Genomic DNA, 27061 nt, shown 5'->3' with positions numbered 1-27061 from the left:
TTTATGTTTGGTAGTAACACAAACAGTTCACTTTCAAAACATCAAGTGTTTCCCGATAATTACAAGATGCGCTCGATTGCGATCAGCTTTTTCCTTCTCGTGAACACATCAATCAGTAACAAATCACTTGTGCTCTCACGAACACAAGCTGCAAACACGGACCAGCCGAGTCTCTCCCACTTTGTCAACCCCTTCCTGCAGAGCCTACTCTCCACCACCAGATGGTGATGTAGGCCACAATAAAAGCAGGACAAATGGTCACAGTGAGGAGACGGTCAGTAACAGAAAATAAAACAATAACAGGGAAAACCTTTACACAACAACAGGGTACATCTTTACACAACAGAAAACATATTTACACAACAGGAAATACCGTTACACAACAGGGAGAACACAATCATACAAATGCCTTGTTTCACCATCTCAGTTTCGTTGTCTGTCCTTCTCTCTCCGTTCCTCACTTTTGCTTCCTCACAGTCTATTAGTTTTCTGTGTGTTTTTCTCTCTGTCCCGTTGTCGATGGTGTTACTCAGCGTCCTTGTAACATTGCGTAGCCAGGCTGAGCCTCCCATCACCTGTGTTATAGAACATAGAACAGTACAGCACAGTACAGGCCCTTCGGCCCACGATGTTGTGCCGAACCTTTAACCTACTCTCAGATCAAAACTACCGACATACCCTTCATTCTACTATCATCCATGTACCTATCCAAGAGACGCTTAAATGTCCCTAATGTATCTGCTTCTACTACCACCACTGGCAGTGCATTCCACGCACCCACCACTCTCTGTGTAAAGAACCGACCTCTCACATCTCCCTGAAACCTTCCTCTATCACCTTAAAATTATGCCCCCTGGTGATAGCCCTTTCCACCCTGGGAAAAGGTCTCTGGCTATCCACTCTATCTATGCCTCTCATCATCTTGTAACCCTCTATCAAGTCACCTCTCATCCTTCTTCGTTCCAATGGGAAAAGCCCCAGCTCCCTCAATCTTTCTTCGTAGGACATGCCCTCCACTCCAGGCAGCATCCTGATCAATCTCCTCTGCACCCTCTCTAAAGCTTCCACATCCTTCCTATAATGAGACGACCAGAACTGAACACAATATTCCAAGTCAGGTCTAACCAAGGCTTTATAGAGCTGCAGCATAACCTCGCGGCTGTTAAACTCAATCCCCCTATTAAGGAAAGCCAACCCACCATACGCCTTCTTAACAACCCTATCAATTTGGGTGGCAGCTTTGAGCGATCTATGGACATGGGCCCCAAGATCCCTCTGTTCCTCCACACGACCAAGAATCCTGTCTTTTAGCCTGTATTCTGCATTCAAATTCGACCTTCCAAAATGAATCACTTCACACTTTTCTAGGTTGAACTCCATCTGCCACTTCTCAGCCCAGCTCTGCATCCTGTCAATGTCCCGTTGCAACCTACAACAGCCTTCCACACTATCCACAACTCCAGCAACCTTCGTGTCATCGGCAAACTTGCTAACCCAGACTTCCACTTCCTCATCCAAGTCATTTATAAGAATCACAAATAGCAGAGGTCCCCGAACAGATCGCTGCGGAACACCACTGGTCACCGAGCTCCAGGCTGAATACTTTCCATCTACTACCACCCTCTGTCTTCTATGGGCCAGCCAATTCTGTATCCAGACAGCCAACTTTCCCTGTATCCCATGCCTCCTTACTTTCTGAACGAGCCTACCATGGGGAACCTTATTAAACGCCTTGCTGAAATCCATATACACCACATCCACTGCTCTTCCTTCATCAATGTGTTTTGTCACATCTTCAAAGAATTCAGTAAGGCTTGTGAGGCATGACCTGCCCCTCACAAAGCCATGCTGACTGTCTCTAATCAAACTATGCTTTTCCAACTAATCATAAATCCTGTCTCTCAGAATCCTCTCCAATAATTTGCCCACTACCGACATAAGACTGACTGGTCTGTAATTCCCAGGGTTATCCCTATTCCCTTTCTTGAACAAGGGAATAACATTTGCCACCCTCCAATCATGTGGTACTACTCCAATGGACAGTGAGGACGCAAAGATCATCGCCAAAGGCGCGGCAATCACTTCCCTTGCTTCCTGTAATATCCTTGGGTATATCCCGTCTGGCCCCAGGGAATTATCTGCCCTCATGTCTTTCAAAATTTCCAGCACATCCTCCCTCTTAACATCAACCTGTTCGAGCATATCAGCCTGTTTCACGCTGTCCTCACAAACGACCAGGTCCCTCTCACTAGTGAATACTGAAGCAAAGTATTCATTTAGGACCTCCCCTACCTCCTCCGACTCCAGGCACAAGTTCCCTCCACTATCCCTGATCGGCCCTACCCTCACTCTGGCCATCCTCTTGTTCCTCATATAATTGTCGAACGCATTGGGATTTTCGTTAATCCTACCCGCCAATACTTTTTCATGTCCCCTTCTAGCTCTCCTAAGTCCATTCTTCAGTCCCTTCCTGGCTACCTTGTAACCCTCTAGAGCCCTGTCTGATCCTTGCTTCCTCAACCTTAAGTAAGCTTCCTTCTTCCTCTTGACTAGCTGTTCCACATTTCTTGTCATCCAAGGTTCCTTCACCCTGCCATCCCTTCCTTGCCTCATCAGGAGAAACCTATCCAGCAGTCGCAGCAAGTGCTCCCTGAACAAACTCCACATTTCTGTCATGCATTTCCCTGAGAACATCTGTTCCCAATTTATGCACCCCAGTTCCTGCCTAATAGCATTGTAATTCCCCCTCCCCCAATTAAATATTTTCCCATCCCGTCTGCTCCTGTCCCTCTCCATGACGATAGTAAAGGTCAGGGAGTTGTGATCACTATCACCGAAATGTTCTCCCGCCGAGAGATCTGCCACCTGGCCTGGTTCGTTGCCAAGCACCAAATCCAACATAGCCTCACCTCTAGTCGGCTTATCTACATATTGAGTCAGGAAACCTTCCTGGACACACCTGACAAAAACTGCTCCATCCAAACTATTTGCACTAAGGAGGTTCCAATCAATATTAGGGAAGTTGAAGTCACCCATGACAACAACCCTGTTACTTCTGCACCTTTCCAAAATCTGCCTCCCAATCTGTTCCTCCGTGTCTCTGTTGCTATTGGGGGGTCTATAGAAAACTCCCAATAAAGTGACTGCTCCTTTCCTGTTTCTGATTTCCACCCATAATGACTCAGTGGACAAACCCTCCTCGATGACCTCCCTTTCTGCAGCTGTGATACTATCCCTGATTAACAATGTCACTCCCCCACCTCTTTTACCTCCCTCCCTATTCCTTTTGAAACATCTAAACCCCGGAACATCCAACATCCATTCCTGCCCTTGTGATCTCCAAGTGTCCGCAATGGCCACAACATCGTAGCTCGAAGTACTGATCCATGCTCTACGTTCATCACCCTTATTCCTGACACTTCTTGCATTAAAATAGACACACTTCAACACATCATACTGGCTGAAACTTTGCCCTGTCAACTGTCTAACCTTCCTCACAGACTCTCTGCACTCAGTATCTGCCTGATCAACAGCTACCCCATCCACTTATCCATAGCTCCGGTTCCCATCCCCCTGCCAAACTAGTTTAAACCCTCCCGAAGAGCTCTAGCAAACCTCCCGCCCAGGATATTGCTGCCCCTCCAGTTCAGATGCAACCCGTTCTTCTTGTACAGGTCCCACCTTCCCCAGAAGGTATCCCAATGATCCACATAACTGAAGCCCTCCCTCCTACACCAGCTCTGTAGCCACGTGTTCAGCTGCACTCGCTCTCTGTTTCTAGCCTCACTAGCACGTGGCACCGGTATCAATCCGGAGATTACTACTCTGCTCGTCCTGCCTTTTACCTTCCAACCGAACTCCTATATTTGCTTTTCAGGTCCTCATCCCTTTTCTGAGCTATGTCATTGGTACCGATATGTTCCACGACTTCTGGCTGCTCCCCCTCCCCCTTAAGAATCCTGTGGACTCGATCCGAGATATCCCTAACCCTGGCACCCGGGAGGCAACATACCATCCGGAAGTCTCGTTCGCGACCACAGAATCTCCTGTCTGTTCCTCTAACCATTGAATCTCCTATCACTATCGCTCTCCTATTCTCCACCCTTCCCTTCTGAGCCGCAGAGCCAGGCTCAGTGCCAGAGACCTGGCCGCTGTGGCTTTCCCCTGCTAGGTCCCCCCCCACCCCGCCAACCACAGGGGATCCCTGCACTGTGCGCCTATTCCCTTTCCCTCCCCTGACGGTCACCCAGCTACCTTGATCCTGTGACTGAGGTGTCAGTACTTCCCTATAACTGCTCTCTATCATCCCCTCTGCCTCCCGCATGATCCGACGTTCATCCAGCTCCAGCTCCAGTTCCCTAACGCGGTCTGTGAGGAGCTAGAGTTGGGTGCACTTCTCACAGGTGAAGTCAGCAGGGACACAAGTGGTGACCCTTACCTCCCACATCCTGCAAGAGGAGCATGCAACTGCCCTAGCTTCCATCCCCTCTGCTCGAAATTGACAACAGAGAATAAAAAAATATAAAGGAAAACCTTACCTTACCAAACCCTCCATACAAGAGTCATTTTTTTTGGTTGGAGGAGGAGGATGGGTGGGAGACACTACACATGTAGTGTTTCGGGTTTAGCCACTGCCCGAATATATAAGTTCACTTACCCAGCAGTCCCCGTGTCCGCGTCCGCCGAATTGCCAGGTAAGTACTTTATGGTGAAACGTACCTTCCCGGCTGCCCCCTGGCTCGCACTATCACCGCTACTGCTGATCAAAGGTGTTGCTGCAATAAAAACAGAAAATGCTGGAAATGTTCAGTACGTCTGGCAGCATCTGTGCAGAGAGAAACAGTTAACAGTTCAGGTCTGTTTCCTTAGCTCACATTAACTTTGTTTCTCTCTCCACAGATGCTGCCAGACCTGCTGACTATTTCAAGCATTTTCTGTTTATATTTCAGATTTCCAGCATCTGCAGTATTTTGCTTTTGTACGTGTGTTGCTATGTCTGGGACTGTTTGAGTGCAATGCTATTGCTTTATAAACAGCGTTGAAACAAACATTTATCTAGTTAACACACAGCACTAATACACAGCTGGATATAAACAGCAGCCTGCAGCAGAGGGTGCAGTGGAAGTTTATTAACACAAATAATTCACCAACACAATATTTACTGCTATCCACAATCACACCACGCTTCATCTTCACATGTTTTATTCTTCATTGACATCAACTTCTTGCTTCCAATAAGCACTTCAATTTGGAACACAGCTTCCAAATCACCTTTATTCACAAACCCGAACACAAGCTGCAAATGCTGCAAACACACACCAGCCCAGACTTTCCCCTTTCTGTCAACCCATTCCTGCATCACTGCCTCTCCACCAACAGTTGTCGCTAGAATCATACAATCATAGAATGGCTAAAGCACAGAAGGAGGCCATTCGGCCTGACGAACCCATGTTGGCTCTCTGCTAAAGCAACTCACCTCGTCTCACTCCCCAGTCATTTCAATTTCGGTGGTGGGAAAACTTCTCGAAAGAATAATTCGGGACAAAATTAACAGTCCCATGGACAAATGTGGTTAATTCTGGAAAGACAGCATGGATTTCGTCAGGGAAAATCATGTTTAACTGCCCTGCTGGAGTTTTTTGATGAGGTAACAGAGAGGGATGATGAGGGCAATGTTGTTGATGTGGTGTACATGGACTTTCAAAAGGTCTGGCAGCATCTGAATGGTCACTGACCTGAAACATTAACTCTGTTTCTCTCTCCACAGATGCTGCCAGACCTGCTGAGTATTTCCAGCACTTTTTGTTTATATTTCAGATTTCTAGCATCTGCAGTATTTTGCTTTTATTGACTTTCAAAAGGAGTTTGATACAATGCAACACAACAGACTTGTGAGCAAAGTTTTAACTCATGGAATAAAAGGGACAGTAGTAACATGGATATGGAATTGGCTGATTGACAGGAAACAAAGAGTAGTGATCAATGGATGTTCTTCGGGCTAGAGGAATGTTTGTCGTGGAGTTCCCCAGGAGTCAGTGTTGGGACCCTTGCCTTTCCTGATATATATTAATGACCTAGACCTTGGTGTACAGGGCAGAATTTCAAAGCTTATGGATGACACGAAAATTGGAAGCATTGTGAACTGTAAGGATGATAGTGTAGAACTTCAAAAGGGCATAGACAAGTTGGTGGAATGGGAGGACAGATGACAGGTGAAGTTCAATGCAGAGAAATGTGAATTGATTCATTTTGGTAGGAAGAACATGGAGTGACAATATAGAATAAAGGGTACAATTCTAAAGGGGGTGCAGGAGCAGTGGGACTGGGGTTATATGTCATTGGTTGAGAGAGTGGTTAATAAAGCATACAGTATCCTCGGCTTTAGTGATAGAGGCATAGAGTACAAGAACAAGGAGGTCATGTTGAACTTGGAGAAGACACTAGCCTTAGCTGAAGTACTGCGTCCAGTTCTGGGTGCCACACTTTAGGAAAGATGTGAAGGCATTGCAGAGATTATGGAAAAGATTCATGGGAATGGTTCCAGGGATGAGGAACTTCAGTTATGAAGATAGATTGGAGAAGTTAGGACTGTTTTCCTTGGAGAAAAGAAGGCTAAGAGGAGATTTCATAGTGGTATTCAAAATGATGAGGGGTGTGGACAGAGTGGATAGGGAGAAACTGTTCCCACTTGTGAAAGGATCGAGAACGAGAGGGCACAGATTTAAAGTCATTGGTAAAAGAAGCAAATGCGACATGAGGAAAAACTTTTTCACACAGCGAGTGGTTAAAGTATGAACTGCCTGAAAATGTGATGGAGGCAGGTTCAATTGAAGCATTCAAAGGGGAATTAGACTGTTATCTGAAAAGGAAGAATGTGCAGGATTATGGGGAGAAGACGGGGAAGTGACATGAGGTGAATTGCTCATTTGGAGAGTCAGTGCAGACACGATGGGCCAAATGGCCTCTTTCTGGGCAGTAACAATTCTGTGATTCTGTGATTCCAATATTCATGGCATTTCTATATATGGTGGTCCTGACACTGACCCTTGTGGACATCACTGTTCACCATCTTCCATTCTGAAAAACAACCAAATACCACAACTCGCTTTTCTTGATATTTCATCCATTTTTTTACCCAAGCAGATACTGACCCTCCTATTCCTGGAACCTCAGTTTTGTGACCCAGCCTTTTCTGTGGTAGTCTGTCAAACGCCTTCTTAAAATCCATATAGACAACGTCCATTGCTTTCCCTTCATCAACCTTTTCTGTTACTTCATCAAAAAATCAGTTATATTAGTGAAGAAGTGGAAAGGTGCTGAACCTCTCAGTTTTCGGTCTACCCAAACCAAGTTCAAGGCCTGAATAATGAACCGATTGCCTCATTAGTTCTGTGAATAATACAATAATTTAATAGACAAAGTTTTGAAACATTCCTGCCCATAAATCTTGATAACAGAGAGTGTGTGGATCTCCTGACTCAGAATGTTTAATGGATACAGTCCTCAGATCCGACAAGGAACCCCTGAACATCCGCAGTAAAGACAGTGTGGATGAGGAAATGGAAGAGCCGGGAGCTGAAACTCAGGGACGGCCGAGCTCTCCTGTCATTGAGCTTGTGTGTCTGCTCTGCTCGCCGCACTTCCGGCTCTACTTTGTTTCCAATGAAAAGATGAAAAGGGCCGTTCGGTTTTCCTCTCACTGACAGCGTGTTTCACTCGGGTTAATATAACCCGGGACTTTTGCTGCTGAAATGAATTCTGCAAGGCCCCAGCAAACACACCGGCTCCCTCCTTTCTCCCCTCTTTCTGTCGGATTGTTTTACCAGGAGGGGCTCAATAATAACAAACCCCCTGCAGGGAATGACCACAAATTGAGCATCTAAATGGGGCAAGTGGGCAGCTTTCTGGGTTCTAGGTTCCCCCTACCCCGCCCCTCCCTCCCTCCAGTCCAAGCCCCTCTTCACATTCTTTGGGACTTTGATGAGGGTGAAATGGGGAAAGTTCCCATTGATGTTTGAATGCTGAATTGCTGCAGGGATCTGCGCACGCGCGATGCAGCCCCGCCCCCAGTGAGACGTCACAATGTGGAGTGGAGCGCATGTGCAGCCTTTCCCCAACCCAGTCTGTGAGGCCATTCACTCAATCAGGGGAAGATGCTTTAAATCAGCTGCTAATGGAGACTTCCCGGGCCCGTGGGAAGGGAACAAACAGCATCTGCTTCCAGCAGCCACTGCTTTGGGAGCGTGTCCGCAGATGTACTCAGAGATTAGCATTGAGTGGTGGGAAGTTGAGGGGGAGTCGGGGAGTGTTTGTAACAGACACTGTGGAGCAGGAGCTGCTCCCGGAACATGGAGTGAGCCGGGAACACGGGGAAGGGAGAGTTCATTCTCGGACAGTGTCTGTACAGGCTCAGGGAGACACAATGGGAAGAAATCACTATTGAAAATCACTGACAATTTCACCACCCAAAGGAGAGGGAATTTCCCTGCTTTAGTTCCGATCTCTCACTGTTTGTTGGATTGTGAACAGTGGGGGAAAAATAGCCGCAAAATAACGATGTGGACAGTTAGACAAAGAGCATTTATTGCAGACACCAGGTGAGAAGTGTGAAAGGCACGTTTTAAATAGTGGCTGCTTGTTTTCCGTTGAAATAGAAATGTGACTGTGTAATGGTCACTGCTCTATCGGACAGTCCCAGTCATTGAGCAGTGCAGGGCTTGTGTTGTTTCTGAATGTCACAAACTTGTTGTAAAACCACTGCAAACACCTGGTAAACAGAAGCTGAATGTTGCAGTACTGCAGTGGAGTCAGACACTGACACCGTTTGTGTTCTTGGTTTTCATTTTGTGATTGTTCATAATGATTATTATTGGGACGATTACATTGATCGCTTTTGTATCTTCTACCTCACCAGTTCTTTCATTCCTGCAGGAAAATACATGACGGAACCTGAAGAGATGTGGTGATTCTTGGACACAAAGAAAAGTGCAGTGATCTCGTTCCAACACACAGTCGGTACAGGATCACTCCCAAAGCACAGAGATACTGCCAGCTCATCAGTTCCACCGGAACAAACAAAAGAAGTAGTCAGACAGACACTGATCCCAAAGTCGAGAGACACATTTTCAATCCAACAGTCAAACAACAGCAGGAGAGACAGAAGTTGTTTCTATTTCACTCCAATTCAGTACAGCTGACAGGTTGATACATCAATCACAGTCCAAAAACAAACTCACTATCAGATCTAAATAAACTCTGTCACCATGGTCACATTTTAAATATAAAATCTGAAATAGAACAGACAAAATTTACAGAATTGAAAGGTACAGAATGAATGCAAGGAGGCTTCAAGGGGATTTGGACAGGTTAAATGAATGGGCAAGAACATGGCAGATGGAATAGAATGTGAATAAGTGTGAAGTTCTCCACTTTGGTCGAATAAACAGAAAGACAGAGTATTTCTTAAATGGTGAGAGGCTGGGAAGTGTCGATGTCCAAAGGCACCTGGGTGTCCTTGTTCATGAGACACAAAAAGCTAGTCTGCAGGTGCAGCAAGCAATTAGGAAGGCAAATGGTATGTTGGCTTCATTGAAAGCGTATTTGAGTACATGAGTAAGGATGTATGAAGTCTAGATGAGACCGCACCTGGAGTATTCTGTACAATTTTGGTTTCCTTATCGAAGGAAGGATAGACTTGTCACAGAGGGAGTGCAACAGCGATTCACCAGTCTCATCCCCTGGGATGGTGGGATTGTCTTATGATGAGAGACTGCAGAAACTGGGCCTAAATTCTCTAGAGTTTTGAAGAATGAGAGGTGATCTCATTGAAACAGACAAAGTTCTTACAGGGTGTCACAGGGTAGATATGGATAGGATGTTTCCTCTGTCTAGTGAGTGTAGAACAAGGGGACACAGTCTCAGAATAAGGGCAGACTGAGATGAGCAGGAATTTCTTTACTCAGGGGGTGAGAAATCTGTGGAATTCTTTATCCCAGAGGGCTGTGGAGGCTCAATCATTGAACATATTCAAGACAGAAATCGATAGATTTCTAAATACTAACAAGATCAAGGGATATGGAGATGGCAGGGAAAAATGGCGTAGAGGTAGATGATCAGTCACGATCTGTTTGAATGTTGGAGCAGGCTCGATGGGCTGAATGGCCTAATGCCCCTATTTCCTATGATCCTATGAATCCCAATAATGTACATCAGAACGTTAGACCAAGTTATGCATTACATACCAGTTCAAAAATCCCACAGAGATTCAGACTGAAAGATACAGTATCAAGCCATTACTACAAAATGAAGGACTTGGAGCTTGCAGACCAGCCCATGTATAAGATTGAAAGTTATATTTTCATTCACAATCATTTTCACAGAGCTTAATATTGAATACCAATCCACAACTTTCACAGGATTACCAAATAAAACCTACAACTGTAAAATACAGTTAATCCATATTTTAAATTAAACACAAGACAAACCAATATTAATACATTAAGAGAGCGGGAAACAGTGAGAGCAGAGTGGAGCATAAAGAGCCCAGGAGAGAGAGGGAGCAAGAGTTCACTCGGAGAGCAGGGAACAGCGAGAGCAGGCATCAAAAAAGGCAAAGGAATACACAATTAATGGGAGAACACTGAACGGTGTAGAGGAAGTGAGGGACATTGGAGTGAATGTCCACAGATCCCTGAAGTAGCAGTGCAGGTCAATAAGCTGGTTCAGCAGGTAAATGGAATCCTTTCCTTTATTAACTGAGGTATAGAGTATTAGGGTGACCTGGTATCCATGGCAATAAGTCACTGACAGCTAACATTCAGGTGCAGCAAGCAATTAGGAAGGCTAATAGTATGTTAGCCTTTATCACAAGAGGATTTGAGTACAGGAGTAGTGAATTCTTGCTTCAATTGTATAGAACCTTGGTGAGACTGCATTTGGAGTACTGTGTGCAGTTTTGGTCCCCTTGCCTTAGGAAGGATATTATTGCCATAGATAGAGTGCAAAGAAGGTTCATCAGACTTGTTCCTGGGATGGTGGGACTGTCCTATGAAGAGAGATTGGGGAAACTGGGGCTGTATTCTCTGGAGTTTTGAAGAATGAGAGGTGATCTCATTGAAACCTACAAAATATTTAAAGGACAGTCAGGGTAGATGCAGCTAAGATGTTTCCCCTGGTTGGGGAGTCGAGAACCAGGGGACGCAATTTCAAAATAAGGGGCATGCCACTTCGGACAGTTTTGAGGAGAAATGTTGTTACTCAGAGGGTTGTGAATCTTTGGAATTCTGTACCCCAGAGGGCTGTGGAAGCTCAGTCATTGAGTATGTTTAAAGCAGAGATTGACAGATTTCTAAATACAAGTGACATAAGGGAATATGAGGAAAGTGTGGGGAAAAGGGCATTGAAGTGGATGATCAGCCATGATCATATTGAATGGTGGGGCAGGCTCGATGTGCTGAATGGCCGACTCCTGCTCCTATGTTCCTATGTTCCTAACTCCACATTATCGATGAGACACAGCCTCAGGCCGACTTGTCGGGTGTTGCAAACAGATAACACTGCTTCTGATCTTCACCAGAACAGAGAGTGAGATGTAAAATTGATCATCAAACAGACTGTGAGAGAAAACAACAGAATAAAACACATGGAGAGACACTGTGGAATATCAAATAGATTAGATTGGAATGTTGAATTATGATTGGAATGGATAAAACAGCAGATTAAATTGGGACAGAAAAGAGAAACTGATGGGAAGAAGGAAGAAAAGAAAGGATGGATCTGTTCACTTTTTTCAGTTTTTTCACTGGTCCATAAAAGCTGGATTAAAAAAAGATGCAAAAAACAGAGAATTTCACCAAAAAGGGAGATTAAATGCTGCCGAAACCTTGGATCGAAGGATGCCCCAACAGATCACCTGTTTAACTGTCTCCTCACTGGGGGATTTCAATCAATGAGCAATATTATTCTCTCCTTTTCTTTTGTTAAATGAAACCACTACTGTCACTTGGAGTTAATATCCCTGTGTTCCAACTCCTGAATAATGAAATTGTGAGTTTCGTGATATTTTCTGGACACATTTCCTGCTGAAAGAACTAAGAACTCTTTTCTAATTTACACAATACTATATACACACTCATCAAGCCTCCGAAACTAGCATCCTTGGTGCTGCTCTCTCCTCCCAAACCTCATCTCATGTGACTGTTACATCATCACTCTGATTGTGGGAGGGGTTAATCCCACTGTTTTCAGCATTAACCCTTAACATCCTCATACTGCACTGTCTGTCCAAATAAATCGGTGGAGGGAACTTGAATTATCAAAACAGCAACAGCTGCCAGTTGAAAATCAACTCAACCCATCAGAGAGAGACTGTCAGAGAACTTCCTGCATCCAGTCCTGACCCTGTCACATGAAGCAGCTGCTCACCCAGACCCCACTCTCATCAACACTGAACATTTTTACTGAGACCCTTCAAATACTGTTTATAAAAGGCCGCAAAGATCAAAGTTCACACAGTTGTATTAAATACAACAAAGTTTAATATCTTCTCACCGTTTCTCAGTAACCACATGAGACTTAGGTTTTCTTATTTGGTTCCTTTGATTTTTCTTGTTCCTGACTGACAAATATTCCAAACCTCAGATAAACCCTCCCACTTGCCTCATGTCCCAGTCTCGGTTAAAAGCAACACATAATGACACAAACACTCTCCTTCAGTGAGATTAATATCAAGCTGTTTTCCAGGTTGAATGTAACTGTGAACAAATTTATGTCAAAGAAGTTAACTTTGATGTATTCGCACTGAAATGCTGTGCAAGGAGAAACAGCCATTCCAAACTCATATCCTTCACAAAGGCTGTTTATTTATGTGATTGAAATTCATCAAGTATTTTGAATTGAAGTTCACAAGACACAGATGTCAGTGTTGATAATGAAACTTTTCAAGCATGTTGCAACTGTGAAATAAGGCTCTGCTGGGAGTTGAACTCAGGATCTTTTGTTTAGTAGACAGGTGCTTTAACCAACTAAGCTACAGAGCCAGATCACGAATGTGCGTGATTTTGAAATCAGAGGAAGGCCTTGTAGATAGTGGGCAGGCTTTGGCGAGTCAAGAGCTGAGTTCGTCACGGCAGTGTTCCCAGCCTCTGACTCGCTCTTGTAGTTGTTGCTGTTGTTGTAATTGTAATAGGCAACCGTCTGTCTCGGAAGACGATGGGCTACACCCGGGGTGCACGTCACTTCTGTGTGAAACATCGTTTGTTGTGGCTGTAGAGGATGACTCGTGAGTGACGATCCCTTCCGCAGCTGCTACAGATGAATATCATTGGCCCGAGGTCGACTGATAATTTTTCCTTCCTCTGAGCTCTCTTTCCCACCATCTGGTCATTTCTTTTGTCCTCTGCTTTTCCCATGGTCTTCCTGAATGCCTTTCTCCAGGAATTCCAGTCAGCAGGAAGGACTTCCCATGCATTGACTCCAATCCCAGTCAGCTTGAGATCTCGCTTTGCAGATGTCCTTGTATCACAGATGTGGGTGACCTGTTGGTCTCGTGCTGATAGCAAGCTCACCATAGAGCGTGTCTTTGGCAAAGCGACCGTCATCCATTCAGCACACATGACTCAGTCAACAGAGTCACCGCTGACTCAAGAGGGCAAACATGCTGCGGATCCCTGCACGCTGGTGTACTTCTGCATTCGGCACTCTGTCCTGCCAGGAGATGCCCAATATCCATCTGAGACAGTGGAGGTGGAAGCTGTTCAGCTGCTTTTCTTGGCTTGCATAAGTTGTTGATGCTTCTCTACTATAAAGGAGGGTGCTGAGAACACAAGCCTGTTACACGCGGAGTTTTGTATTTTCGATCAGTTTGCTGTCGGTTCACACTCGTCTTCTCAACTTTGACATGACAGCTGCAGCATTGACAATCCTGGTGCTGATTTCAGTATCAAGGGACAGATTGCTGGTGATTGTTGATCCAAGGTATGTGAAGCTGTTGACAACCTCCAAAGTGAGCCTGTCGATGTTGATGGAAGGTGGAGTCTCTAGTACTGGCCCATAACTTTGATCTTCCTGATGCTGATCGTCAGTCCAAACTCCTTGCAGGCCAGGGAGAACCGATATACAAGCTGCTGTTAATGAACTTCATTATGGGATGTCAGCACAGCGTCATCAGCAAAGAGCAACTCACAGACCAAGAACTGACTCATTTTGGTCTTGGTGCGCAGTCTTGCCAAGATGAACAGCTTGTCATCAGCTCTGGTATGCAGGTGGACACCCCCATCTGAGTCACTGAAAGTTTAAAATAGCAGCATGGAGAAGAATATGCCAATTGTAAAGGATGTGCGCTGTGAGGAGGTTACAAGGAGGCTTCCAGGGGACTTGGACAGGATAAGTGAATGAAATGACAGATGGAATATAATGTGAATAAGTGTGAAGTTATCCACTTTGGTAGAATAAACAGAAAGAAAGAATATTTCTTAAATGGTGAGAGGTTGGGAAGTGTTGATGTCCAAAGGGACCTGGGTGTCCTTGTTCATGAGACACTAAAAGCTCGCATGCAGGTGCAGCAATCAATTAGGAAGGCAAATGGTATGTTGGCCTTAACACGAGGGGTCATGAGTACAGGAATAAAGATGTCTTGCTGCAATTGTATAGAGCCTTGGTGAGATTGTGCTGGAGTATTGTGTACAGTTTTGGTTTCCTTATCTAAGGAAGGATGGACTTGCCACAGAGGGAGTGCAACGGAGGGTCACCAGACTAATCCCTGGGATGGTGGGATTGTCTTATGAAGAAACTGGGCTTGTATTCCTTAAAGTTTCATTTAAAAGGCCATTTAAAACTGAGATAGGGTGGAATTTCTTCACTCAGAGGGTGGTGAATCTTTGGAATTCTCTACCTCAGGGGTTTGTGAAAGTTCAATCATTGAGCATGTTCAGGACAGAAATTGATAGAAATCTTGATACTCATGACATCAAGGGATATGGGGAGAGCGCGGGAAAGTGGTGTTGAGGTAGATGATCAGCAAGGATGTAATTGAATGACAGATCAGGCTCGACAGGTGAAACTGCCTCCTCCTACGTTCTGAAGAGAGTTTGCACCAAGACACAGCCCTGTTTTACCCCACTGCTGATCGTGAAAGTGTGTGATGTTGCTCCATTGTAACTGACGGGACTGTGCATGTTCTCGTGGAAAGAAAAGATGACGCCCAAGAGTTCAGGAGGGCAGCCTAGTTTCCACAGCAGTTTGAAGAGTCTGTCTCTGCTAACAAGATCGAAGGCCTTGGTGATGTCTATAAAGACAATGTAGAGTGGTCTGTACTGTTCACAGTACTTCTCCTGTAACTGCCGAAGTGAGAAAATCATGTCGACTGTCGATCTACCAGCTCTGAAGCTGCACTGAGACTCAGGATAGATGTGTGATGTCAGGGTCTGCAATCTGGTCAGAGCAATGTGAGCAAAGACCTTCCCCACAATACTTAGCAAGCAGATGCCTCGGTAATTGCTGCAGTCACTGCGATTTTTCCTTATTGTTGGACAAGGTGACAATGTTTGCATCACGCATGTTTAGAGGCGCAGATCTCCCCTTCCAACAGAGACACAGAAGTTCATGGAGATGCTGCAGCAGAGCTGCTTTTCCACTTTTGATGATTCCAGGTGGAGTACCATCATTTCCCAGGGCTTTACCACTGGCAAGACGGTCAATGGCCTTGTTGAGCTCTACTATGGTGGGGTCACTGTCCAACACCTCCATGACAGGGAAGTCTGGAATGGTGCTGAGAGCTACTTCAATGACAATGTTCTCCGTTATGTAGAGTTCAAGGTAATGCTCCACTCACCTTTCCATCTGCTTGTTAGGTTCAGTGATGATCGTCCCTGTCTTTGTCTTCAAAGGTGCTGATTTAGTTACTGCTGGGCCCGTTGCTTTCATAATTTTTTTTTTATTCATTCATGGGATGTGGTCATCACTGGCTAAGCCAGCATTTATTGCCCATCCCTCATTTCCCTTGAGAATGTGATGGTGAGCTGCCTTCTTGAACCGCTGCAGTCTGTGTGAGGTAGGTACACCCACAGTGCTGTTAGGAAGGGAGTTCCAGGATTTTGACCCAGCAACAGTGAAGGAAAGGCGATATAGTTCCAAGTCACGATAGTGTGTGGCTTGGAGGGGAACTTGCTGGTGGTGGTGTTCCCATGAATTTGCTGCCCTTGTCCTTCTAGTTGGTAGAGGTTGCGGGTATGGAAGGTGCTGTCTAAGGAACCTTGGTGTGTTGAATTCCTTCATATGTCCCTCTAGCATCCCCCAGATTCAGCGGCAGATTGTATGCTGTTGCAGAGTTTTAACCAGTATTGATTGGTGCAGTGCCGAGCAGTCTGCAGAGACTTGTTTCTGGCAGCTCTGAGAGCATCTAGAGTTTGTTTGCTGGGGACTTGTTTGTAGTTCATGAGGGCTCTCTTCTTAGTTGCAGTAACTGACTCCATTTCAGTCCAATAAGCCTCAAACCAGTCAGCATTCCTCCCATCTCTTTTCCCATACACAGTGAGTGCAAGAGTTATAGATGGTGGCGTGCAGATGATTGCACTTTGACACTGCACTGAGGCCTTGGGTGTTTACTGAAAGTGCCTGATCGAGGATGTTGAGGAACTCCTGGGTCCTTTCTGGGTCAGTGGTTCGGCTAGTGTTGATCCGAGAACGACCTTTCTTCTTGGATGGATGAAGCTTCCTTGGCTGAAGCCTGACCTTGTTACACACCAGGGAGTAGTCAGTGTCACAGTCAGCGCTGTGATAGCTGCGTGTGATGAGGATACTGCTGAGGGTGGTACGTCTGGTGATGATAAGGTCTAGCTGGTGCCAGTGGCGTGATCTCGGACGTCTCCAGGACACCCTGTGGCACAGCTTGACCTGGAAGTAGCTGTTCGTCACACAGAGTCCATGGTGACAGCATAGCTCCAGAAACCTCTGTCCATTTTTGTTCATCTTGCTAATCCCCTGGTGCCCTATGCTCATTGGCCAAGCTGTAGTCAGTACCCACACTTGCGTTGAAATCCCCGAGAAGATACAGTCCCTCGGTGCTGGGAGTTCTACTGATGGCAGTGTCAAGTGTCTCACAGAATTGATCCTTGACATCTGGGGTGGAGGTGAGTGTCGGGACATCGATGCACATGAGATTAACTGGGCCAGCGCTTGTTGACAAGTGAAGGGTAAGAAGTCTCTCTGAGCCTACTGTGGGTGGTTCACTCATTGCAAGTAGCGTGTTTTTTACTGTGAAACCCACTCCATGCTCACGAGTTGCCTCTTGGGCTTTCCCCTGCCTGAAGAAGGTGTAGTGTTTCTCTTTGAGGGATCCACTTTGAATGAGTCCAGTTTCTTGCAGCACAGCAATGTCCACATTGAGCCTTGTGAGTTCCTTGTCAATCACAGCTGTCTTGTGTGTGTCATCAACCTGCAGAAGGTTGTCATTCAGGCCAGGACACATGGTCCTTATATTCCAGCTTGTGATGCGAAGCACTGGTGTCTTCTTTGTTGAGTTTGTCTTGCCTGGTGCATAGATTATCAATCCGCCAGTTGAGAGATATCTCTCCAAGCTGCAAGCACCCATTGAAGCAAGTACGTCGTGGCAGGACAGCACCTAACTGACTGGGGGCTGCACAGCTTGGAGTAGGTGGTAGTTCTCCAATGAGATGCGATGATCTCTCCCACTGTCAAAAGTAACCCCTGGTGCTCATACTCTACACCAATTGAGTGAGAGCTTATAATCGGTAACTGTTTCTTCCCATGTTTTGCTAATGTTTAACCACGAAGCTGGAGTGTCCTCTCCAGGGCACAGGCCTGGGCAAATAGTATGGAGACACTGAGCATCAGGACCCCCTCTCAGCATTGCGAGTATTGTCCAAAGGAAAGGGAAAAAACAGTACTGTTTGGTACCAGCTCTGCTGTAGGAGTTGCTGGAAAACTACCTGATAAGTAACAGGTAACCGCCTACGGGACTCCACTCCGGATTTACTGTCCAGGTTTACTCCCGAAGCCTTCTTCTCTCTCAATACACCCACAGGGAAGTGAGACTTTTTGCCCATAGATGGGGCTCTGTTCTTTGGCATCAGGATGGAACCACACGCCAGTGGGCCTGCATGACATGCACAAGGATCTCACACACTGCCCCATCCCTGGGACATCTCAGAGAGATACCCTGATGATAATACACCCCACAGGAAAATCACAAACAGCCCCCTCCCTTGGACAGCTCAGGGTCAGACACTGCACACACTGCAACAACAGTAACATTACTGTATTAGTCCCTCCATTCTGAAAAACAAGCATTCACCCGACTTAATGCTTTCCGTCTCTCAGCCAATTTTGTATCCCCGCTGCCACTGCCTCTTTAATCCCATCTGCTCCAATTTTGTTAACAAGTCTATTTTATGGTACTTTTTCAAACACAATTTTGAAGTGCAGACACACACCATCAACCTCACCACCCCGGTCAACTCTCTGTGAAACTTCATCAAAGAAATTAATTCATTCATTAATTCATACACAATCTTCTGTTAAACAATCTGCGCTGGCTGTCATTTATTAGCCCATGTTCGATCAAGTGCCAGTTAATTTTCTCCTGGATAATTGTCTCTAAAAGTTTCCCCACCACTGACATTAGACGATCTGGTCTGTAGTTCCTGGGTTTATCTCTCTTTTTAAACAGGGCTGTAAAATTAGCAATCCTTGCAGACTTATCTTTCAGTTCTGGAAAGTCTATTGTGGACAATCTCTTTGGGCATGACTTTAACCAATTAAAGCAACAGGATACTTGATTAATAAGTCCAGAACTTTTATTGAGAGTAAAATAGTGCTTAATAATTGGAAGTAAAATTATCTTGAACAAACTTGGGGAATATAACTTTACAGCTCTAGCAGGTGTGTGGACTGGTCGAGCTTGGTCTCAGAGTGCCACGGTCCTCTTTGTCCAGTCTAGATCCCTCATCAGGTGGAGAACTTGGTCGATGATCTGAGCCTTTACCCCTGAGGTCTTCTCGTGTTCCTGCACACTGAAACCTTACAAAATCCCTACTTTTAACCCCTGGATGGCCATCACACCACCTTGTAAAATAATAATTGGTCTGAACTGTTGCTAGGTACATTTAATTAATGATGTCTTCCACTAACTGTCCTCAGAATCTCAGACATGAGTACGATGGAGTGGTTTCACACTGTCTCCCAATCTGATCTGAAACAAGTTTCCTATTCATTAAATCGAGACTCTTGAAAATGCTGGAAATACTCAGCAGGTCTGACAGCATCTGTGGAGAGAGAAACAGAGTTAACGTTTCAGATCTGTGATCTTTCATCAGAACTGGGCTGAAATTGTCTGAGGGACTGAGATTGTGGAATCAATTTCAGGGTCAAAAACATTGTACTCTGTAAGGATAGGAAGATGGTGATTATTAAGTATCGTGCAAGAATATAGATGCTTTTACATTATTTGAATCAACATTGATTTAAACTTTGTGCTCACGAAACCTATCTTTTGATCAAAATGACATTGATAACAATGGAAAAAGCAACACATGCATTTCACGACCACAGGACTTGTAAAGCGTTTTGCAGCCAATGAAGGACTTTCCAAGTGTCGTCACTGTACAGTACAATACAATACCCGACAATAAGGATATTTCACATTCGAGTCACGCAAGTCCCAGGCAATGACCTTCTGAAACAAGAGAGAATCTAACCCTCTCCCCTTGACATTCAACAACATTACGATTGCTGAATCCCCCACGATCAACATCCTGGGGGTTACCATTGACCAGAAACTGAATTGCAGTAGCCATATAAATATCATGGCTACAAGAGCAGGTCAGACACTAGGAATCCTGCGGCAAGTAACTCACCTCCTGACTCCCCAAAGCCTGTCCCCTATCTACAAGGCACAAGTCAGGAGTGTGATGCAATACTCTCCATTGCCTGGATAGGTGCAGCTCCAACAACACTTGAGAAGCTCAACGTCATCCAGGACAAAGCAGCCCACTTGATTGGCGCCTCATTCACTATATTCACTCTCTCTATCACCAACACACAGCGTGCACCATCCACAAGATGCACTGCAGCAACGCAGCAAGCCTCCTTAGACAGTACCTTCCAAACCCGTGACTTCTATCACCTAGAAGGACAAGGGCAGCAGATGCATGGGAACACCACCACCTGCAATTTCCCCTCTGAGCCACACACCATCCTGGAATTGGAACTATATCACCGTTCCTTCACTGTGGCTGGGTCAAAATCCTGGAACTCCCTTCCTAACAGCAACACATCGACTGTAGTGGTTCAAGAAGGCAGCTCACCACTACCTTCTCGAGGGAATTAGGGATGGGCAATAAATGCAATAAATAAAAATAAAATCAATAAAAAAGACAATAATCCCCAAAAGTAGAAAATCCATATGAAAATGAAAATATAATAAAACACAGTCAGCATGGATTTCTCAAAGAAAGTCTTGATTAACCTTATCTTTGAAGAATCAACAGCAAGAGTAATACAGCAGATGTAGAAGAGTTTAAGTTAATAAAGCCTCATCCTTTTAAGTGCTTGAACCAACAAATTGTGGGTTAGCAAACAAGCACACTAACTGACAGAGCTGGGTGTTGTTCTTTCTAGATTCCCCTAAAGCAGGGTGTCAATGAGTTAAATCTTCAGGTTGCTGCAACCAGAATAGCCATTGTCCACGATCAGTTTTACTGTTATAAATAAAGATGGAACATTCATTGTGAATCTATAGAAACAGTCTGGTCCTGCACACTGCAGACACATCCACGTCATCACCAACCAGTTCTCCATTAATTGATGCAGTTATTTGACTTTTCCCCATTAGCTCCATGGAATTAATTTTGAAAGATTTTAAATTCCAAGAAGTTTTGTTAATATTCAGCCCTTGAGAAGAAATCATTCCCTGGCCACAGTGGAGAGAGCATTGAATATAAAACAGTAGACTACCAGGTAACACAGTGAAAGCTCATCAGCTAATCTATAATTGCTTAGTTTTCTTATTTTTGCTCTTGCTATTCGGTTTTTCATCATTTTCAGTTCCTGACTGTGGATATTATTGTGATTAAATGTGCAAAGATGCACTGTGTCTCAGCCCCGGTATATTGGCTCATTCTCTGTACAGTGCTGTCTCCACTCAGATACTGACACTGTCACTCCCTCCCTCCATTTTCCAGCCCTGACGGTGCAGAAAGCGCTGCTCAAAGTTACACATTCTGACTGTTTGCAGTTGATTAGTGAGAGATTATTAACAGATCCTTCTGCAGCACTGCCTCGGTTAATAACAGCAGATCGAAGTCACATTTCAGATACAGAAACAGACGCATCAATTATTCACTCTTTCCCAGAGTGAGTGAGGCCGGGACAAGCAGCAACATTCCAGCCCCACACTCTGCAATTACCCAGCACCAGCAGAAAGCAGTGAATACAGATTCAATCAGTGGGTTAATGTCCATTACAGGGATGCAAGATTCCACAACCCGGGACAAACATCCCCATACACCGAGAACAAGCTCAGGAAAACCAGGGGGAGTTAATATCCCAGTCACTGAGCATTCCAGTCACATTGAACAAGTTCCTGAACTGAGTGAACCTTTCAAAGTACAGAAGTGATGACGAGGTCAAAAAGGTCTGAACAGTTGAGGTGACTGAGCGGTTTCAGCTTCTCTGTTCAGGTTGCAGCTTTCACTGGAGGCATGTGTTTAAATCCCACTTCTGACAACTTGATTTTCAGTTACTTTACAGAGTTTCCTTGAAGGTTTGAGGTGGAGTAAATACTGAGGAACTGTTTCTAACTGCTGAACGGTCAATAACCGAAGGTTACAGATTTAAAGTGACTCACAAAACCAGAAGGAACATGAGGAAAAATTCCTTTCTGCAACATGTGGTTAGCATTTCAGTTATGTGGATAGATTGGAGAAGCTGGGGTTGTTCTCCTTAGAGAGGAGATTTGATAGAGGTGTTCACAATCATGAGGGGTCGTGACAGACACGATAGAGAGAAACTGTTGGGAGAAGGATTGAGACTCAGGTAAAAGCTGTGGCTCAGTTGGTCACACTCACCTCGAAATCACAAGCTTCTGGGTTCAGATTTCACAGCTGACACTCCAGTACAGCACTGAGGGTGTTGAAGGTGCTGCCTTTCAGGTGTGATGTTAAACCAAGACCTGGTCTGCATGTTTGGGTGAATGTAAAAGATCCCATGCTGCAATTTCAAACAAGTGAAGAGCAATTCTCCCTGGTGTTGTGATCAATATTTGTCCCTCAATCAGATCAGTTGGTCATTATCACATTGCTGTTTGTGGGTATTAGCTGCTGCATTTCTGACATTACAACAGTGATTACACTTCAAAAGTATTTCATTGTCCACAAAGTGCTTTGATATATCCAGTGGTCAGGAAAGGTGCTATATAAATGCAAGTCTTTTCTTTCTTTATCACAACACATTACTGTGTAAAAAATGGTTCTTCATGTCACCTCTGGTTCTTTTGCCAATCACCTGATATCTGTGTCCTCTGCTTACTGACCCTTTTACCACTGGAAACAGTTTCTCCTTATTTAAAGTATTGAAAAACTCCATGATTTTGAACAAATGTGTCAAATCTTTTCTGAATTTTCTCTGCTGCAAGGAGAACAACCCCAGCTTCTCCAATCTCTCCACATAACTGAAATCCCTCACCCTGTTACCATTGTGGTAAATCTCTTTTTTATTCTTTCATGGGATGTGGGCACTGCTGACACAATGTGATTCCTGTCAACGGAGCGGCCCGCTGACATCATCGGAGAGCGCCAAGCTGCAAATAGGTACAGCTACATCTTGCCAGGATTAAGTGGCACATGCACAGGATGATGTCATGGCTCAGCACCAACATCATCGCATATCCGCCCATGGTCCATCTTCGCACATTCACGCTAAAGCGTCATCGGGTATCCAGCCTCTCACTCAGCTGAAGGAAGCGGCTGAATGGGAGACTTTGAGGTTGGAGCTCTCCCCCCTCGGCCTTGACGCTTCTTCTCCTCAACTGCTCGCTCTCCACCTCGCTGCTCCCCTGGATGATTGTTCCCCGCTCGCGTCACCCAGCTCTCCTGCCACTCGCTCCCAGCCCCCCAACCCCCACTCCAGCCATTAGCTCTAGGCCATGCCACTTCCCTCCTCTTGGCCACTCGTTCTTCACTCCTACGTCACACTTTATGAGAGGCATAGATAGTGTAGATAGCCAGAGTCTGTTTCTCATGGTCGGGGTGACTAAAACTAGAGGGCATAGATTTAAGCTAAGAGGGAGGAGGTTTAAAGGGGGACAAAGGGGTAAATTTTTCACAGAAAGAATAGTGGGTATCTGGAATGAGCTGCCTGGTGGAGGCAGGAACAGTAGTCACATTTAAGAGGCATCTGCACAGGTACGTGAATGAGCTAGGCATGGAGGGATATGGAATTAATGCAGGCAGGTCGGATTAGTATAGATAGGCATTATGGTCGGCATGGACGCGGTGGGCCAAAGGCCCTGGTTCCATGCTGTGTGACTCTATGACTCTCTGTGACTCCTGTTAATTGTTTAATTATCCACCACCATTCAGGACTGGATGTGACAGGTCTGCAGAGCTTTGATTTGATCTGTTAATTGTGAGATTGCTTAGCTCTGTCTATTGCATGCTGCTTCCGCTATTTGACATGCAAGTAATTCTGTGTTGTCGCTTCACCAGGTTGACACCTCATTTTTAGGTCTGCTTGGTGCTGCTCCTGACATGCCCTCCTGCACACTTCATTGAACCACTATTGCTCCCTTGGCTTGATGGTAATGATAGAGTGAGGGATATGCCAGGCCATGAGGTAACATATTGTGTTTAAATACAATTCTGCTGCTGCTGATGGCCCACAGTGCCTCATGGATGCCCAGTTTTGAGCTGCCAGATCTGTTCATTTCTTCCCTCAGATATAAATGGAAAAATAATTCTGAAGAAATGCATGAACTAAATAAAAAGGAGAGAGAAATAAATACTGACAAAATAGATGTCAGCATTTGGAAGGTAAAAAGATTTCAGTTTTATTATTGATGAGTGAGAGGAATATATCACACTTTGGGGCTTCTGTCAGTGGATTTACTGTATCAGAGTAGAAGTACTGTATCAGGCCTTGTTAGCTCAGTTGGTAGAGAATGAGACTTTTAATCTCAGGGTCTTGGATTTGAGACCCTTGTTGTGTGGTTGTTCTTCCCTTTTTCAGTCTTCATCGGCAGAGAGTTCAAGGAGTGTTTGAAATTAAATTCAACAACATCACCAGATTTCAACCCCCCCCCCCCCTTGCCCCCATCCCAGTGTAGTTGACAGGACCCTCAACCTCTGCCTTCCCCCTTCCCCTCCCTCCCAGAACTGCGACAGGGTTCCCCTTGTCCTCACTTTCCACCCCACCTGCCTCCACATCCAAAGGATCATCTTCCACCATTTCCACCACCTCCAGCGTGATGCCACCACCTACCTCATCTTCCCCTCCCCTGTCAGCATTCCGAAGGGATAGTTCCCTCCACGACACCTTGGTCCACTCCTCCATTATCCCTGACACCGCGTCCCCTTCCCAAGGCACCTTCTCATGCAATCGCAGGAGATATAATACCTGCCCTTTTCCCTCCTCTCTGCTCATTATTTAAAGCCCAAACACTCCTTTCAGGTGAAGCAGCATTTTACTTGTACTTCTTTCAATTTAGTGTACTGTATTCGCTGCTCACATTGCAGTCTCCTCCAAATTGGGGAGACCAAACGCAGATTATGTCGAACACCTCTGCTCAGTCCGAAAGCATGACCCCGAGCTTCTGTTTCCTTGCCGTTTCAACACTCCCCCCTGCTCTCATGTCAACATTTCTGTCTTGGGCCTGTTCCAGTGTTCCAACGAACATCTCCAATGAAAGAACAATCTTACACGCCAGCTCAAATGTTGGATTTTGTATGTTAAGTATCTTTTCTCATCCAAAGATTACACTATCAATCATTCACCACTCTGTCTTCTCCTGAATTTCGAGTTCAAATTTGTTTGTGAAGTTGAGTGACACGTTAAGACAGCACAGTCTTTGTCTTTGTGAAGGAAGTGACTTCAGAATGGCTGTTTGAAACTGTCCCTCCTGCACAGAAATTCAGTGCAAATGCTCAAATCACCCACAATTTCTTTGTGAGAAATTTGTTCACAATTGCATTCGACATGGAAACCGCCTCAACATTAATCTCACTGAAGGAAAGTGTGACTGTGTTGTTTGTTTCAGAGTGTTGGTGCCGTTATGTGTCGCTCTTAACCAAGACTGGGACACAACGCAAGGTTGATCCAAGGTTGGCATATATTATCATTCAGGAGCAAGAAAAATCAAAAGGAACCTAACAAGAAAACCCAGTCTCCAGATGTGAGAATCTGTAGATCCGCTTTGGGAAAATGAATCAGAGCAGAATGAAGGGTGAACTGACCGACTGCCCAGAAGACACAGCTCAGTCTGCACATTCCCCTGGTTTATGATGCTGGAACATTCCTCACACAGAAATTATTCAACCCGATGACAAACGTGCTTGCAGCCGATAATTTATTAAGATAATTTTTTTTTGAGTTACAACACAAACAGCTACTCGACAATGTGGAAAATTGCCCAGGTGTGCCCTGTCCATAAAAAAAAAGCAGGACAAATCCAATCTGACCAATTACCGCCCCATCAGTCTACTATCAATCATCAGCAAAGTGATGGAAGATGTCATCAACAGTGATATCAATCACCACGCATTTCGCAATAATCAGCTCATCGATGCTCAGTTTAGATTCCGCCAGGGCCTCTAGGATCCAGGCAAACATTTGGAAGCTGGAGTATAATGTGGGAAAATGTGAGGTTATTCACTTTGGTAGTAAGAACAGATAAATTAAATATTATTTAAATTGCGAGAGACTACAGAATGCTGAGGTATAGAAGGATCTGGGTGTCTTCGTACATGAATCACAAAAAGTTAGCATGCAGGTAGAGCAAATAATTAGGAAGGCAAATGGAATGTTACCCTTCATTACAAGGGGAATGGAGTATAAAAGGAGAGAAGTCTTGCGACAAATGTACAGGGTGTTGGTGAAACCAGACCTGGAGTACTGCGTACAGTTTTGGTCTCCTTATTTAAGGAGGGATATACTTGCATTGGAGGCAATTCAGAGAAAGAGGTGGGAAACTGTCTCTTCCCCACCACAGCCACCTCGAGGGCATTGTGCGGAGGGGGTGAGACTTCGGGCGTGCAGGAAGGATCTGATGGGGAGGGCTCTTCTCACCACCAGCCAAGTTTCATCTTGGTCCTTGTGTGAAAGTTCTGGTGATGAGGCATTCTGCCAAATGACTTTCGCAGTTTGCTCGGGGAACCATCCGACTGGATCCACCATCTCCTTTTCCTGTAGGGCCTTGAGGACATTCCGTGCAGACCACTACCTGAAGGATTGGTGGTCAAAGATGTTTTTCCACAGAAAATTTCCCACGAAGGATAGGTGGTACGGCATGGTCCAACTGGATGGAGCATTCCGCGGCAATGTGACCAGGCCCATCCTTCACAACGCTGGGGATAGATAGAACCTCAGCACGTAGTGACACTTGGAGATTGTGTACTGGGGATCTGCGCACAGCTTGATGCAGCCGCACACGAAGGTAGTCATCAGGATGAGGGCGACGTTGGGTACATTTTTCCCGCCCTTATCCAGGGGTTTGAACATCGTGTCCCTCCAGACCTGGTCCATTTTGGAACCCCATATGAAGCGGAAAATGGCTCGGGTGATCGCCACAGCGCAGGAGTGGCGTATGGGCCAGACCTGCACCACGTACAGCAATTTGAGCGCCTCACACCTGATAACCAGGTTCTTCCCCACAATGGAGAGAGATCGCTGCTCCCACATGCTCAGCTTATGGTGTATCCTGGCTACTCGCTCCTTCCAGGATTTGGTGCACGTCCCAGCCCTTCCAAACCATATCCACAGCAACTTCAGGTAGTCTGACCTGACGGTGAAGGGGACAAAGGATCGGTCAGCCCAGTTCCCAAAGAACATGGAC

At 45.3% G+C, this 27061-nt stretch overlaps 1 non-coding gene across 1 annotated transcript; it reads right to left on the bottom strand.

Moving 5' to 3' along the window:
• Nucleotides 1–12963: 12963 nt before the first annotated feature.
• trnas-acu (transfer RNA serine (anticodon ACU)) lies at nucleotides 12964–13037 on the bottom strand. The gene has a single exon. It is a non-coding gene; the product is annotated as a tRNA-Ser (tRNA).
• Nucleotides 13038–27061: the final 14024 nt, after the last annotated feature.

This window comes from Heterodontus francisci, unplaced genomic scaffold (assembly GCF_036365525.1).
Source record: "Heterodontus francisci isolate sHetFra1 unplaced genomic scaffold, sHetFra1.hap1 HAP1_SCAFFOLD_184, whole genome shotgun sequence".
Classification (NCBI taxonomy): Eukaryota; Metazoa; Chordata; class Chondrichthyes; order Heterodontiformes; family Heterodontidae; genus Heterodontus; species Heterodontus francisci.
This window is presented reverse-complemented; position numbering and strand designations above follow the sequence as displayed.